Source organism: Peromyscus californicus, unplaced genomic scaffold, assembly GCF_007827085.1.
Source record: "Peromyscus californicus insignis strain IS unplaced genomic scaffold, ASM782708v3 Scaffold_12__1_contigs__length_115047231, whole genome shotgun sequence".
In the NCBI taxonomy this organism is placed as follows: domain Eukaryota; kingdom Metazoa; phylum Chordata; class Mammalia; order Rodentia; family Cricetidae; genus Peromyscus; species Peromyscus californicus.
The window spans coordinates 73,989,340-74,004,462 of record NW_026294413.1 but is presented as its reverse complement, the minus strand read 5'-3'; positions in this window follow the sequence as shown (position 1 = coordinate 74,004,462).

The following is a 15,123-nucleotide window of genomic DNA, read 5'->3' as shown; positions in this document are numbered from 1 at the left end:
CCCATTTATGCAAGAAAATGCCTTTTGCCTCCAAGTGGTTTCAGTTTGGATGTGTAGAATAAAGTAATTATGTTTAATTCAGTGTGTTTAGTATGCCAGGTTAAATCCAGATACGAACATGCCTTCATACTAAATATGTATCTTCCCATTGACCCATTTTATTGCTACATTGTCAGTGAAGAAACTGTAATGTATAGATAGTATTAAAGGGAAAACATACATGAGGAAATTCCATATGATCATATCGATACTGAAATGCATGTGATTTATAGTCACTGATTCACATCTAGGAAAATTTCTGCCTTGTAACATTACAAGCCGTGTATTCATTGGAGGGGTGTGTGTGTGTGTGTGTGTGTCCTCAAATTGATTTATTTTACTATACAAATCCTTTCCCTAGCTCCTACCTAATTTTTTGGCAGTGACATTTATATTCACATCTTTTTATTACCAAAGCCACTAGGAACAAATAAGAATCTGAGGAATGGTGTAATGCGTAGCAGAATCTTAAGTGTGTGATAAAGACAGTTGTCTTCCCACCTAGACACATCAACATCTGTTATTAGATGATGTGAGTGTGAAAAGCTCCCTGTGCAAGCTGTGCTTTGACTGCATTGCACACAGGTAAGGTGTACTCTGATTGCCACTTCTAGCACTCTGGGAAGCTGGTGGCATTAACGGCACCACTCACTGCAGAGTATTCAGTCTGTAAGACTTAACGTTAGTTGAGGTTGCGGTCCTGGGAGACTCGTGGCTCTTCTTCAGTGAACCTCAGAAATTCCCTTCTGGAACTTACTCTACAACAAACAGCTTTGTAGGCTCCCCGCTGTTTCCCAGAGCAAACCTGATTTGATTTGATACTATATGATCAGGGAGGCACCCCCTTCCATAAAGGCACAGCTTTCATTCATTCCTGTACAGTGATGAAATGGACTTGCTAATATCTAAAAAAAGTATGTGATTCTCTCTCTCTCTCTCTCTCTCTCTCTCTCTCTCTCTGGGGATAAAGATGGAAGGAACACAGAGCCTTGCACACTTACTAAGCCAGTATTCCCAGCCCCCAGTGATACTTTAAACATTTCTTTTAACCATACGACCAAAGAATAGTCCTTGACGTCACAAAGGCCTGATTTCAAATCCTAATGCGCTGTTTACAAGCTGGGTGGTCCCGGGGAAGTTATTTAACCTTTGTGGTCTTTGGTTTCTTGTTTCTTGGGGTTACTGTGAGCACTGAATGATACCAAGTTAGAAGTTGGTAAGTATTTAATGCCCATTCCTTTCTATATCAAAGATTTGTAACAGCCTTTCCATGGACCTGTCTGTTTTTAAATGCCTGTAGTTTTGAGTGTGCAGCTCTGTGTTATGTTGAGCAGCTAGTCTGTTGCCTCACTGGGGCCTTAGAGTCAGTAGAACAGCTGTAAAACGGGGTGTTCCGTCCCGAATTCACAGAACGACATTCACTCAAAATTCACATAAAAAATAGTCATGTTTATTAAAAGCAAAGCTGAGTGAAAGTAAAATTTGCCCTCAGAAACAGTGCACAAATTCAATGATAAGCCACAAACTGTTAATGGAGCTCAGTTGATTTCTGGAGGTCTTTCCATTGTCCAAAGAAAGGTATGTGTCATTTATAATAAATTCCTGTGAGTGGAAGTCACTGTGATAAGATGAATCACTGATTAAATATAAACTGGCTATCTGGTAGAGATGACTATATTGTGAACATTCTATCGTATTTATTATGCCATACCTGCCCAGAAAGAAAAAATGTAAGATTTGACTAAGGGCTTGCTTTCCCAGAATTTACAATTTACAAAAGATCTAAAAGTGCTTAGATCTCTCTCTTTTTTTTTTATTTAAATGTTTCAAAGTATTTAATCGGCAAATACTTGTCAGGTGGCCTGACTTACGATTTAATGGGACATTACTGAGTTATAAAATTTAGCTTCTAAAAAGCTGCTTTGTTTGTTTCAAAACAAGGGCATTCATGCTAAAGGGAAAATAGTAATTACAGAAAAGAGACTTCAGGGCTGGAGAGATGGCTTGGTGCTTAAAAGACTGACTGCTCTTCCCTAGGACCCAGGTTCAATTCCTAGCACCCATGGGGCAGCTCACAACCATCTGTAGCTCCAGTTCCAGGGGATCTGACACTCTTCTGGCTTTCAAAGGCACCCGGCATGCTTATGGTACACACACATACAGGTAGTCAAAACACCCAGATAAATGAAAACAAATAAATGACATTTTTAAAAGAGGCTTTAATTTGTTGGAAAGTGGACGGAACTGGCGATAGCTGTACTTAGGAAAACAAGCCAGGCTCAGAAAGACAGTTTTATCTTCTGTGTGGAATCTGCATTTAAAAAGTACAAGACATGAAGAAGAAGGGAATCTTTTGGGGAAAAGGAAGGGGACCAGTGGGAGGAGGAGGATGGAGAATGAGGATTTGAATATGAAGTGCATGGTCTATGTGCCTGAAAATGTCACAATAAAGCCCATCATTTTGTAAAATGAATACATTCTAGTGATTTTTAAAGTAAGAGTGGCACAGTGCCTAATAAAGGAGGTTTTCTTCCCTCTAATTCTGTCAATCCTTTTGCCCAAATGAGCTCCATGCGGTACTGTGGAGCTCCAGATTTCTGCTGGCAGGAGACGCGATCCTGTGTGTGGAACAGCATCTCCACCAGAGCACCGACATCTAAAGAAGTGAATGACTGAATGCCGAGGGCCACAGGTGGCCCTCAGGAACTTCTGCTGCAGACCACCCTGTCCACGCAAGCTGCTTCCCAGCACTCAACTCCTGTGCCCATCACCCCTCACACATACGGTTGTCAGTGCCCAAGCACTGTATATACACCTTAGTAGTTATTTCTCTTTGTATTTTCTTTTTATCTCTGCCAGATACACTGGTTTTACATTGCCAATTCTAACAAAATTTCTGCTAATTTTATAAATAAATTCACCTAAAGGAGAATGTTGAATAACAGTTAAGCAATAACCGTTCAAGGTACATATCTAACATAGAAGTTGAAACTCGGGATGCACAAACCTGACCTAGGGCCTTCATAGAAATCAAAGCTAGATGCTTGGGGAATCTATAGTAGAGGAAAGCGTCATACTGCCTAAGATTTACAGTGAAGCTTGAGGAGTTTGTGACCAGCATAGTGAAGGGTGTACTCTGATGGGTTAGGCCGAGCATGGTTCAAATACCATCTCTCTTCAAGCAGACCTTGGGCCCAGGGTCCTCACTTTCAAAATAGTGCTATTACCTTGTAACATGAGTGTGTGGATTACATGAAGTTGCACATGCTTGTATTCATAGCCTCTGAGCATGAATACAGTTTTTTTGATGTTTTAGTAAACTAGGGAAAGGCCAAGTGTTTACATATCACATATTTTTTTGATAACATTTTTAGTAAACTAGGGAAAGGTCAAGTGTTGATCTACATTGCAGCACATAGACTTTATGTCAGTGGCAAATGAGCTAACAAGAGCACGCACAGACACACAGAAAATGAGCACACACTGTTTGCAGTGATGCTGCTACGGTCCCAGCTCTCGGAAGGCCAAGAAAGGAGAAAAAATGAGTTTAGGAGTAGCTTGGGCTACGTAACAGGTTCAAAGGTGGTAGTCTGGACAACACAGCGAGATCCTACCTTACGAAAAGAAGGAGATGGGGAAAGGAGAAAGAGAGGATGCAAGTGAATGTACACACACACACACACACACACACACCCTTATAACTGATGAACTTCTCTGTTTTGTTAACTAGGAAGCTGAGAGCTGAAATTCCCGCCTTTATTAAGGGAGTGAAGAGTCTTTTCTCCACACGTGGTTAGCAGCTTTTAAAAATGGTTTTAATTACACTATTCTGTCTCTCCTTCTGTCTGTGTCTCAATATATTTTGCCCCGTTATATTCTACTGTGCTACACTCTTGTCCCAGTCCTGGTTGATGCTATACTATTCTGTGCTCATTGTAATTTTTGAAAAATTTGGAATAAGGCTAAAGTAATTACTTTTGCAAACAATGGCATGAATCCGCTGCTCACTAAGGATCTGGGCCCAATTTAAGGGGGAAAACATAGAGAAACACCAATCTGATTTTTGTCAGGCATTTTCCTGTCAAATGTTTGATTATGTTTCATTCCTGCCCAAACATAGATACATTATTTATCAATAAGGCCTTCACTTCTAATATCATTAGAATCTGATGGACTATTAAAAGGGGGTGTGGCTGGGGATGCCTGAGTTCCATCTCCTGAACCCACATCCTTCCCCCGCCCCCCGTGAGCCCTGCAATTGGCTGGCCAGCCTTTCCTAGTCAGTCAGCCTTGGGTCCCAGTGAGAAATGATGTCTCAAAAGAGCAAGGCGAATGGATCCTGAGGAAGGACAACTGAGGCTGCCACAAACACACAAGCCCATGCCCACATGTGCACACCAAGAAAGAAACTTTTTTAAAAAAGCACATCAAGCTGGCTGTGGTGGCTCACACCTTTAATTCCAGCAGTTGGGAGGCAGAGGCAGGCAGATTTCTGAGTGTGAAGCGAGCCTGGTCTATGAGTTCCAGGACAGTCAGAGCTACATAGTGAGAGCCTGCCTCGATAGACAGACAGACAGACAGACAGGCAGACAGATAGATAGATAGACGATGGATAGATAGATGATAGATGATTGATTGATAGATAGATAAAAATAGATTGATAGATGATAGATAGATAGATAGATGATAAGTAAATAAATAAAATAAAATCACATCAATAACTGCATGAATGTATGTTTTCAAAGAAAGCTACAGTTCCAGTAATGTTCTTCCCAAAAATACTTAGGGGACCCCCCTGCAAAATCCTTTGAAGCTACTTTGGAAGCCCTAGGAGGAGAATGAAGTGTGCAGCTTCCTCTTCTTAAAAAACAAACAAAACAAAACACAACCTACATTTATTTCTTTTGTGAAGGCGTGCACACGTGTGAGATCAGAGTGCAACTTGCAGGGTCAGTTCTCGCCTTCCACTCCATGGGTCCTGGGCATTGAACTCAGGCTGCCAGCCTTGGTGGCAGGCATCTCTACCCACTGGACAATCCTGCCAACCTTGGTTGGCAGTACAGACATCTGGAACATAATAAGCCCACGTTTCTAGAAACCAAAATATTTCAATATCAGAGTTGTTTGGGTTCCATTTACACAGGGCATAAAGATAAATTCTAAAAATAAAAATAGTAATTTGGGGATCTTTTGAAGAAAATATCTATTTTGACAGGAAAATTACAGCAATTGCACCTGGAGTGTGGTACAGTCGAGGGTTGAGATTGCTTAAAATGAAGAGGAAATAAAAGCATGTTTGTACACATGTTTTTGTATTCTGATTTGAATGCCCTATCAAGAGAAACTAAGAATTATGTTTTATGGATCATTCTTATGACAATCTTGTGGTTATTTGTATTTTGTGTTAAATATTTCCTTACATTTTTACTGCAATTATTTCTAACTGTTCACCCACAAACACTGTAAGGCTGACATAATTACTTCTTTTTAATTCACAAAAGGTGTGTATTTACCTATTTGTTATATTGCTGTTCATGGTAGCATGCTGCTTCTGTGGCAAGACTATTTTGAACACACAGAAGGTAAATAAATATTGTATGTTGCTGTGATGGCTATTCTTGACTACATCTGGAATTAACGAAAAACCCAGCAGCTGGGCACACCTGTAAGGGATTTTTTTTCTTGATTGAATCATTTGAGGTAGGAAGACGCACCTTAAATCTGGGCCTCACCTTCTGGTGGCAGCGTATATAAAGGACATGGAAGAAGGAAGCTTTTGTTTTTGCCTGTTTGCCCTCATCCTCACTGGCAAGTTCATCTATCCTCCTGCTAAGGCATTCCTTTACTAGTATTAGAACCTATTTTTTTTATTCAGGATGTCACTGTTACTGAAGATCAGTTGAGACATCCAGCTTCATGGACTGAAAGCTAATGGCCTCTTGGACATTTCATCAGGAAACAGTCATTATTGGATTAGCTGGGCTATAGCCTATAAACCACGCTAATAGATCCTATTCATATACACTATCAGTTAGTCTGCCAGTTATGTTCATCCAGAGAACTCTGCCTATACAGTTGCACAGAAAGCCCAATAACTTAATGTATGATAAGAATTATTATCTTGTAATGGAGTTAAAATGGAAGTGAAATTGGCCTCATTGGCTTAGTAATCACATAAAAATAAAATCAAGGTGTAGAGCATATATTTGCAAGGTGGCAACTAGTTAATAACAATCTTTCATTAATAGTGTCTAGAAGAACTTGGTGTACCAGCAGTATACAAAGTAGTGCCAAGCCTAGGGCAGACAACGGCCATCCATCGCCCCCACAAAGAAAAAGGTTTTTAGTAGTTATGACAGAAGGGACAAGAGTGAACGTCAGAAAAGGAGTGTGGAGAATGTTAAATATGTATCTGTGGATGTGGCCACCAGCTAGGTATGCTGGCATGCCTGTCATCCCAGCACTCAGGAAGCTGAAGCAGGAGGATTGCCACAAACTCTAGGTTAGTCTCATAACAAGTTTCAGGATATCTTGAGCTATAGAACAGTATCCTGCCACCAACTAAACCCAAACCATACTAGTACCAATAGGGAATATGTACTGAAGAATAAGGAAGTATACCGGCCTTTAATTCACATAACTGTGTTTTAGAAACAGGAAGATTTATACCTAATATTGACCCAATACAATAATGTGTAAGAACATAATAACCAGTTAAGAGGATTTTAATAAAATCAAAACATCTTGCAAGACATCAGAGCCATTTAAATAACCACAAAATAGCATTGATTTGACCGTGTTCTCTTTAGCTCTGTTTTAGTTTAAAACAAGTGGTTGCATTTGTCTGAAGCACTCTCTAACTACAGCGGAAGACCTGATGTTTGGGAGGAATGCTCACCTCTCGAGCGAGCGTTGCACCTCAGGAGCTGGGCTGTCTTACAGTTGGCATAACAACTGTACCCAGAGACCTAGCCGCACCTCAGGTTCTGCTTCTTTCCCTTTAAAACCAAGTATGCTTTTCAAAAGTGAAATTACGCAGCAGCACAAAGTTTGGAGATGAAAAGTGTCTGGGAAACAAGCTTCAACACGGCTCAGAAGTTAGGTTCTCCCAAAAGGAGTGTCCCAGCAGAGTCTGTGTGGAGATTCAGCTGGGAATTCTCTACACTAATGTAGGTGCAGGACACAGTGTTGCACCTAATGGCGAAATTATCAGAGTGCTATCAGCTTGATTGCTTGAGCAAGAGGTGGTTTGGGGAGGATTGCATATGGCAGTAGCAAAAAGCAGCCAACTAGCACTTCCCTTTAGACCCAGCACTTGGGAGAGAGAAGCAGGAAGATCTCTGTGAGTTGGACATCAGCCTGGTCTACACAGAAAGTGAGTTAGAGGCTAGGCAGGGCTGTATAGTGAGACTCTGTTTTGAAATAGAAAAGAAAGGAGGTAGGGAGGGGAAGAGGGGAGGGGAGAGGGGAGAGGAGGAGAGGAGAGTGAAGAAGGGAGGGGAGGGAAGGGGAGGGAAGGGACAGGGAAAAGGGAGGGGAAGGAGGGAAGGGGAGTGAAGAAAACACAGCCAACTTTTGGTCAGTTTTATTATTATGCTAACTTCCTGGCAGATAATGTGTCCCCTACATCAAGAGGGAATTACTCTGTATCCACATTACTGACTTTCATCTCTGCCCCGCAAACATGCCTTGTATTGTGCAGTTTGGTGCCAAGTACATCTGGTAGCAGAAGGCAGAGGTATGGACTCATCCCCACCCTTACGTGCTCAGCAGCATTCACTGGGTGAGAGGCAGATCTAAGGGTGCTCCAATCGCTAACAATTGTCCAGTCAGTGTGCGTCATCCAGATGCTTCCCAGTGCCTTCATGCTGCGTGATTAGCCGTGTGTTGACCCTCACTGTGAATACTACAAAGCCTTGTTTACTCATCTAATGCAGAGAAAACTCAGCTGGACTTATGTGCTTAGTTGGCCCTCAGCACTGGTACAGCCTTAGCATCCATGCTGCTCTTTCTCCAGGGCTCTCAGTACTCCGGAATTTCTGGGATGACATCAAAGTTTCTGTGCCCCCAGTAAGTACCAGGAGCCTTTTGTGTTGCAGCATTCAGAGGATTTGCTTTGCAATTAGGATCGCAGAATGGGTAAAGCTCACCACAAAGCCCAGCGGTAAAACTTTTGAGACTGGGAGTATTCCTTACTGGGGTCTAGGGTCTCTGCACTACTTCTCCATCACACTATGTCTGTGACCCCCTATCCGTCCTGCTCATCTGGCCCACCCTGATAAGGTAACGGTGGAACTTCTTTGTTTATGATTGCAGATGGGGAACGAGGCCTCATGAGTTTAGGGGAGCTTCCTCCTTGATGAGCAGAGACTGGCAAATCTTTTTAATGAATGACAGGTTCTCTAGAGCTGAAACACAAAACCCAGATTCAAACAGCGAGGGAAACTATACAATGACATCATCTACATCACTTCCCATATCAGAAGCAAATAGGGATGGGAGAAATGACTAGGTTCTCCCCGACCCCCATTTAGTGTGTGTGTGTGTGTGTGTGTGTGTGTGTGTGTGTGTGTGTGTGTGTGTGTGTGAAACGGCTAGGTTTTCCCCCACCCCCCCATTTATTTTGTATGTGTGTGTGTGTGTGTGTGTGTGTGTGTGTGTGTGTGTGTGTGTGTACATGCCACAGCACATATGTGGAGATCAGACGATAACCTGCAGGAGTCAGATCTTGCTTTTCACCATACGGGCTCTGAGGATCAAACTCATGTCAGGCTTTTGCCTGCAAAGTCACCTCCCCACTCCCCTTTCCCTCCCTCTCTTCCTAACATCATGTCAATGTAGGTATCAAATTTTATCATTTATATGCCACATAATTTTGAGAGAAGAGTCAAATTTTTACTAATACAGGAGAAGTGGTGGTGGTGGTGATTATGGGCAGATCACAGAAGAAAGAAAAACGTAGAGTTACAAAAACCTTTCCCATACAGTGTCAGTCCCAAAAAAAAGAAATGTTGGGGGCTGGAGAGATGGCTCAGTGGTTAAGAACACTGACTGCTCTTCCAGAGGACCCAGATTCCATTCCCAGCACCCACATGGCAGCTCACAACTGTCTGTAACTCCAGTTCCAGTGGATCTGGCATTCTCACACAGACATATATGCAGGCAAAACACCAAATGCACATAAGACAAAAATAAATAAATTATTAAAATTTTTTTTAACATATTGTATTTACAGGTAACTATTCATTAGCATCTACTAGCACCAGGCATTGTTTTAGGCATGGGGAAGAGGAGTAGAATAAAACCTCTCATTACCATGGAGTTGGGCTACAGTAGAAGATGGAAAATAAAGACATGAATGAATGAAAGACAAATGGGATTGTGTGTTTATACACTGTTTGAAATGAACAAAGAAAGAGAACTAAAGGGCTTGGGGTGGAAGGGTGTGCAACTTTTACAACATAATGAATCCTGGTCACAGAAATGGCAGAAGGTAACAGAAGGCGAAAGAGAACCACTTAGCCATCCAGAAAGGAGCTGAACATGCTGTGAAACAGCTCTTACCCATGCTGCTCAGGATGGAGCTGGTCAGTGCCTGTGTGACACCTGAGTGTGCCTGTGCAGTCCCCCAGCACAGGTGACAGTACAATCATTGCTACTTATCCAACCCAATGTCTTGATAAAAGTGAACATACTTGAGAACAGCTACTGTCCTGTTGTAGAATATTTAACTAGGCAAAGATGTGTTACATTTGTTTGTGCTACAAAATATTACTTAAACTGTGTAAAGGTGTATTACTTTTGTTTATGCTGCATTGTTGCTGGAGTTTTCTCCAGTCCTGCCCAGGCCCACAGCCACTCAGACCCAAATAAACACACAGACGCTTATATTATTTAAACTGTTTGGTCTAATGGCTCAGGCTTCTTGGTATCCAGTTCTTATAACTTAAATTAAACCATTTCTATTAATCTATGAGTTGCCACTGGCTTGTGGCTTACCAGTACTTTACATCTTGCTTCTTATGGTGGTGGCAGCTGGCAGTATCTCCTGATTCAGCCTTCCACCTCCCAGCATTCTCCTCTCTCCTAATCCCGCCTATACTATACTTCCTGCCTGGCTACTGGCCAATCAGCATTTTATTTATCATCCAATCAGAGCAACACATTCACAGCATACAGAACATTCCACAGCACTGCATTTGTTTAATGATGCAAGGATGTGTGTTTGATTATGTAAAGATGTGTTGCTGTTTCACCTTGCCTGCCTAAGGCACCTGATTGGTCTAATAAAGAGCGGAATGGTCAATAGCTAGGCAGAGAAAGGGATAGGCAGGGCTGACAGGTAGAGAGAATAAATAGGAAGATAAATCAAGGCTCAAAAAGAAGAGGAAGAATGAGAGAAGAAGGAGGAGAGAACAAGGGAGATGCCCATGGCAAGAAGTCAGGCAGACACCAGCCAGCAGACATAGAGAAGCAGTTGAAGTAAGATATACAGAAGTAAGAGAAGAAGCCCCAAGGCAAAAGGTAAATAAAGAGAAACAGGTTAATTTAAGTTAAAAGAGCTAGCCAGAACCATGCCTACACTAGGCCCAGCATTCAAAACTAGTAATATAAGTCTCTGTGTCATGATTTGGAAGCTGGTTAGTGGCCCAAAAAGAGAAATCCTGGTACATTGTAATTTTACAAAACATCAAAAATTCTAAATTGCATTAGTGAACCTATCTTCCAAAACAGGAAACTCTACAGGCCTGATGGAAAATTGTGCTTGAAGCAGCGTACCCTGGGTACGAATGCTTCTCAATAGGCCAGAGTCTGCTGTTTGGCTCACCTTTCCATTTCCTTTGGCTTCCAGTAAGTATGGCTGAAGTCAGAAATTGGAAGTTTATAGTTCAAGAAATGCCCGGGAGAAGGTCGTCAGGAACTGGTGAGAGTGTTTTGGATCCCCTGAGGTGCTGACACTTGGACCAGACCTGATCTTGAGTTACTGAGGCCAGTTGTCACCCTGGGGGATACGGGAACAAAATGGAAAGAGGAATGCATTTGGTGGAGGCAGCACCAGTCTACTTCTTAAGACAACAAACTACACCCAGGCGGTGGTGGTGGTGCACACCTTTAATCCCAGCACTTGGGAGGCAGAGGCAGGCAGATCACTGTGAGTTCGAGGCCAGCCTGGTCTACAGAGTGAGTACCAGGACAGCCAGGGCTATGCAGGGAAACTCTGTCTCAAAAAAAAAAAAAAACCAAATAAAAAGCTACACTTATATTTATTGTATATGTGTGTTAGTATGTGTGTACATGTTTATAAATGTGTGTTTGTATACATATTTATGTGTGTGTGTGTTTGTGTGTGTATATTTATATGTGTGTTTGTATGTATGTGAACATGTTTGTATGTGTGTGTGTTGGTATGTGTGTGTGCACATACAACAGTGTTCATAAGGAGGTCACAGAGTTCTTTCCATTTATCATGTGGTCCTGAGAATCAAACCCAGGTCCTCAAACTTGGCATCAGGAATCTTTACCCACTGAGCCATCTCACCAGCCCCAGTAGGCTACAGCTAAGAACCACTTTGTCCGCCCAGAGAGGTAAACAGAACACCCACTTTTCCAAATTCAGTAAATTGGCCACTTAGCTCAGCCATGAACAGCAGCAGCAGGGATGAAGGAAACCGCCAGGATTCCGTGTATGTGGGTGGAGAGGCCAAGTCAGACAGAAGATTCTCGTGTCTCAGATAACAATGTCGGGAGTGTGTGTGCCCGTTATTTGCCTATATTTATCTGATACTCTGTACAGCAGTTCAGACACATGTCCAAATTGCACAAATATCCTTCACTGCTCTTTAAAGATTATTTTTATTATTTCATCTATACAAGTGTCTGCCTGTATATGTGTATGTACACCATGTGTGTGCCTGGTACCTTGGAGGCCAGGAGAGGATTTCAAAGTGACATGGTTGTGAGCAACCATGTCAGTGCTGAGAACTGAACCCAGGTGCTCAGCAAGAGCAACAAGTACTCTTTACCTCTGAGCTATCAATCTCCCCAGCCCCCATTTACTGCTCTTAAATTAAGAGGAAGCCAAGTAAAATTACTTAGTCAATGCCACTCCAGGTTTTAAATCCTGGTGTCCAGAAGGACATTTTGGTAATAATTACTATTACACAGGTGTTTATTTATGCTATATATATGCAGCACTTTAGGCTGATTCTGAACCTGGGTAACTGATAGCTGGGTACCATGGACAACTCAGCTGTCCCTGTGACTAATCCCTGGGCATTGTCTCCTCAGTCCTTCAATAACACGTGCAAGTTGGCTCTTTCAGTACTTCTATTGCACAAAGGAGGAAAACTGGTGCTTCGGAAGGTTAAATGCTGAAGCGAGCCTCTGAGGCCAGGATAATCTCTTTTGGGAGCCTTCTCTCTTCTCCATCTTCCAGGAGACAAGCCGCATTTGCAAAGCGAAGCCTCGCATCTCCTCTTTCCCTCGGAGAAAGACACACAACACCGAAGCTACGGAACTACCATGGATCTGCGTCCATCTTCTCCCTAGTGAGGAAGTGTGGCCATGTCTTCCCAGCTTTCCTCCTTAACCCTGCCTTGCCACGAGTGGTGGCATCTCTCGTCCACGTGTGCTCCCCAGCAACCCTGACAACAATGACTCTTAGTCACCTTGAGTCCCTCCATTTCCACAAGAAAATGATTCACTCAAATCTCACCGTCAAGAGGCGAGACCAGTGTGACTGTGGTTCTGTGAAATGTCTCCTTTGGGGACAGGGGCTGCGCATTGCAGAGGTTAATTGTCAGGAAGTTTAATTGTTGCTCTGCAACTCCCGCTTCCTCGTGTGCTGGGGCACACCCTAGGTGCTAATAGTGAGAAAACCTGCCTGCAACCCCGCTACTCTCTTCATTAAGCTAATGGAACATTTTCCTCTCATTTTCTCCCCAGGGTGGCCGTAGGAGTACAACCTGATAATTGTTGCTCTTACGGTAATTGGAGGTGGTGGGAGTACATATAATCTTATTGTCTTTTCTGTGTGGTTGTAGTTTATTTATGACCTATTGATAATTCCCAGCCAGCCGCAGAAAACGCAGTGAGTTCTGCATTAGCGTTCCCTCCCAGGAGAGCGACTACTCAACAAAGACTATTATTAGCCAGAAAGAACACCTACCAGGGATGGCCCACCATACCAAATATAAACTTCCTTCCTGCAGAGATTGACCCCTCTGGGTATCATGGGTGGGTTTTTTTTGTTGTTGTTTTGCTTTGTTTTTCTTCACTAGAACATCTAAAGCCTTAATCTGTACCCTTATTTAGAGTCGAAGACTAAACTTCATGAACCATTTTGAGAGGCTCTCCAAGGCCACCACACACTTTCCTCAAAGTGATGGGAGTTGTATTTAGCCATTAAAGGTGTTGGAGTACTGTAACCCCAGGAGAAAAACCTCCACCAGCCTCCACCCCCTTGCCTGGTCTGCTGCGCTGTGTTGAGTATAGTTTGGAGCCAGCAAGCCTCTCCCCCAAAAGAAGGACACCCTTAGAGCCAAGTACAATGCAGGGTGATGCACTGAAATGGAAACACTAGTATTTCAATATTTCTTGATGAATAAACAGTTGTTTGGCCATCTACAAGCTGCAGCATTTTTCAGGGCATTTAATATTTTCTAAAAAACTTTCCACAATCCATATCTTTTATATTTGGTCTACATTTACTGAAGACAACTCATATGTTGATGACTTTTCTGATTAAAGTAGTTCCCATTTGTGCACTGCTTTTTAGTTTTGGACAAGATAATGTCTTCTAAGCTATATATACAAAGCTCACAGGTATAAAGCCTTCCTTGGCATCCATGAGACCGTACCTTTATGTTTCTGCCTCAACCTGGACATTGATGACGGATATTATGTTTATTAGTTATGTTGGGGGATCTTCCTGGAACAAGCGTTCTAACACAGATGAGAGTGGAAGAGAAGAGGTGTCACCAGTGGACCAAAGCCAGGACAGTTACCGAAATGATGCCAGGTCGAGTTTGTATTCTCATTTTACACTCCAAATCCACCAGTTGGAGAGGACAAGCAAGCGCTTACAGAAATCGCACATGGCAGTCAGCATGTTGTTCAGGCAATGACCCATTGTTTCAGCTATTTCTCCAGGTCATTCTGTTCCGGGTAACACGTGAAGTCATGCTTGGCAAATAGGCAAACCAAGCCATGCTTTAAGTGAACCACTAAATGAATCACTTAACCAGTATCTAATAATTGGTCTCTTCTACCTTACTCTACTTCAGTGACTTTTGTGTCACTGGAACCAAATACCTACCCGGAATGACTTAGAAGAAGGAACGTCTGTTTGTCTCACAGTTTCAGCCTGTCATAGTGGAGAAGGCATGGCAGAAGGGCTTAGGCTGTGGTGGCTGGAGCTTGTGACTCAGCCGTTCACATGTCAGCCAAGAAGCAAAGAAGCAAGCTGGGGCCTGAGGGTCTATTTTTGCTAGACAGGCTCCATCTCCTACAGGATTTCAAAGAAGTACAAGATGGAGAACCTAGCATTTCAAACAGGAGTCCATGGGGACATATCCAAACCCTAACAGTACACATAGTCAAACATTTGAACTTTTAAAACTAATAAACTATAAATTAACACTTTGTCAGGTATCTAAGAATGTAGAAATCACAGTGCTAAGAACCTTCAGGGATACTTCATTTTATATTCCTGTGGTGGGCAGGACAGTGAACTCCCAAAATCTCCATGTTCTTATAGCCACCACCTGTGACTACGTTGCCTTAGTTGGCAAGGACCTTATAGATGTTATTCAATTAGGGATCTGAATATGGAAAATCAACGCTAGTGTCTGGTGAGGACCTATTTCCTAGTTTGTTGACCTGAACTGGCTTTTTGTTGTAAGTTCCTGTATGACTTAGATCTGAATTATCTCGCAAAGGCTCGTGTGTTTAATTCAGGCTTGGCCTCAGTGCAGCAGTGTTTATAGGTGGCACTTTTGGGGAAGTCCTTGGATTTCTGAGGGCTCTGATCTCATCAATGGATTCATCCTCAGGTGGATTCATAATTGCATTGACTTCTGGGAG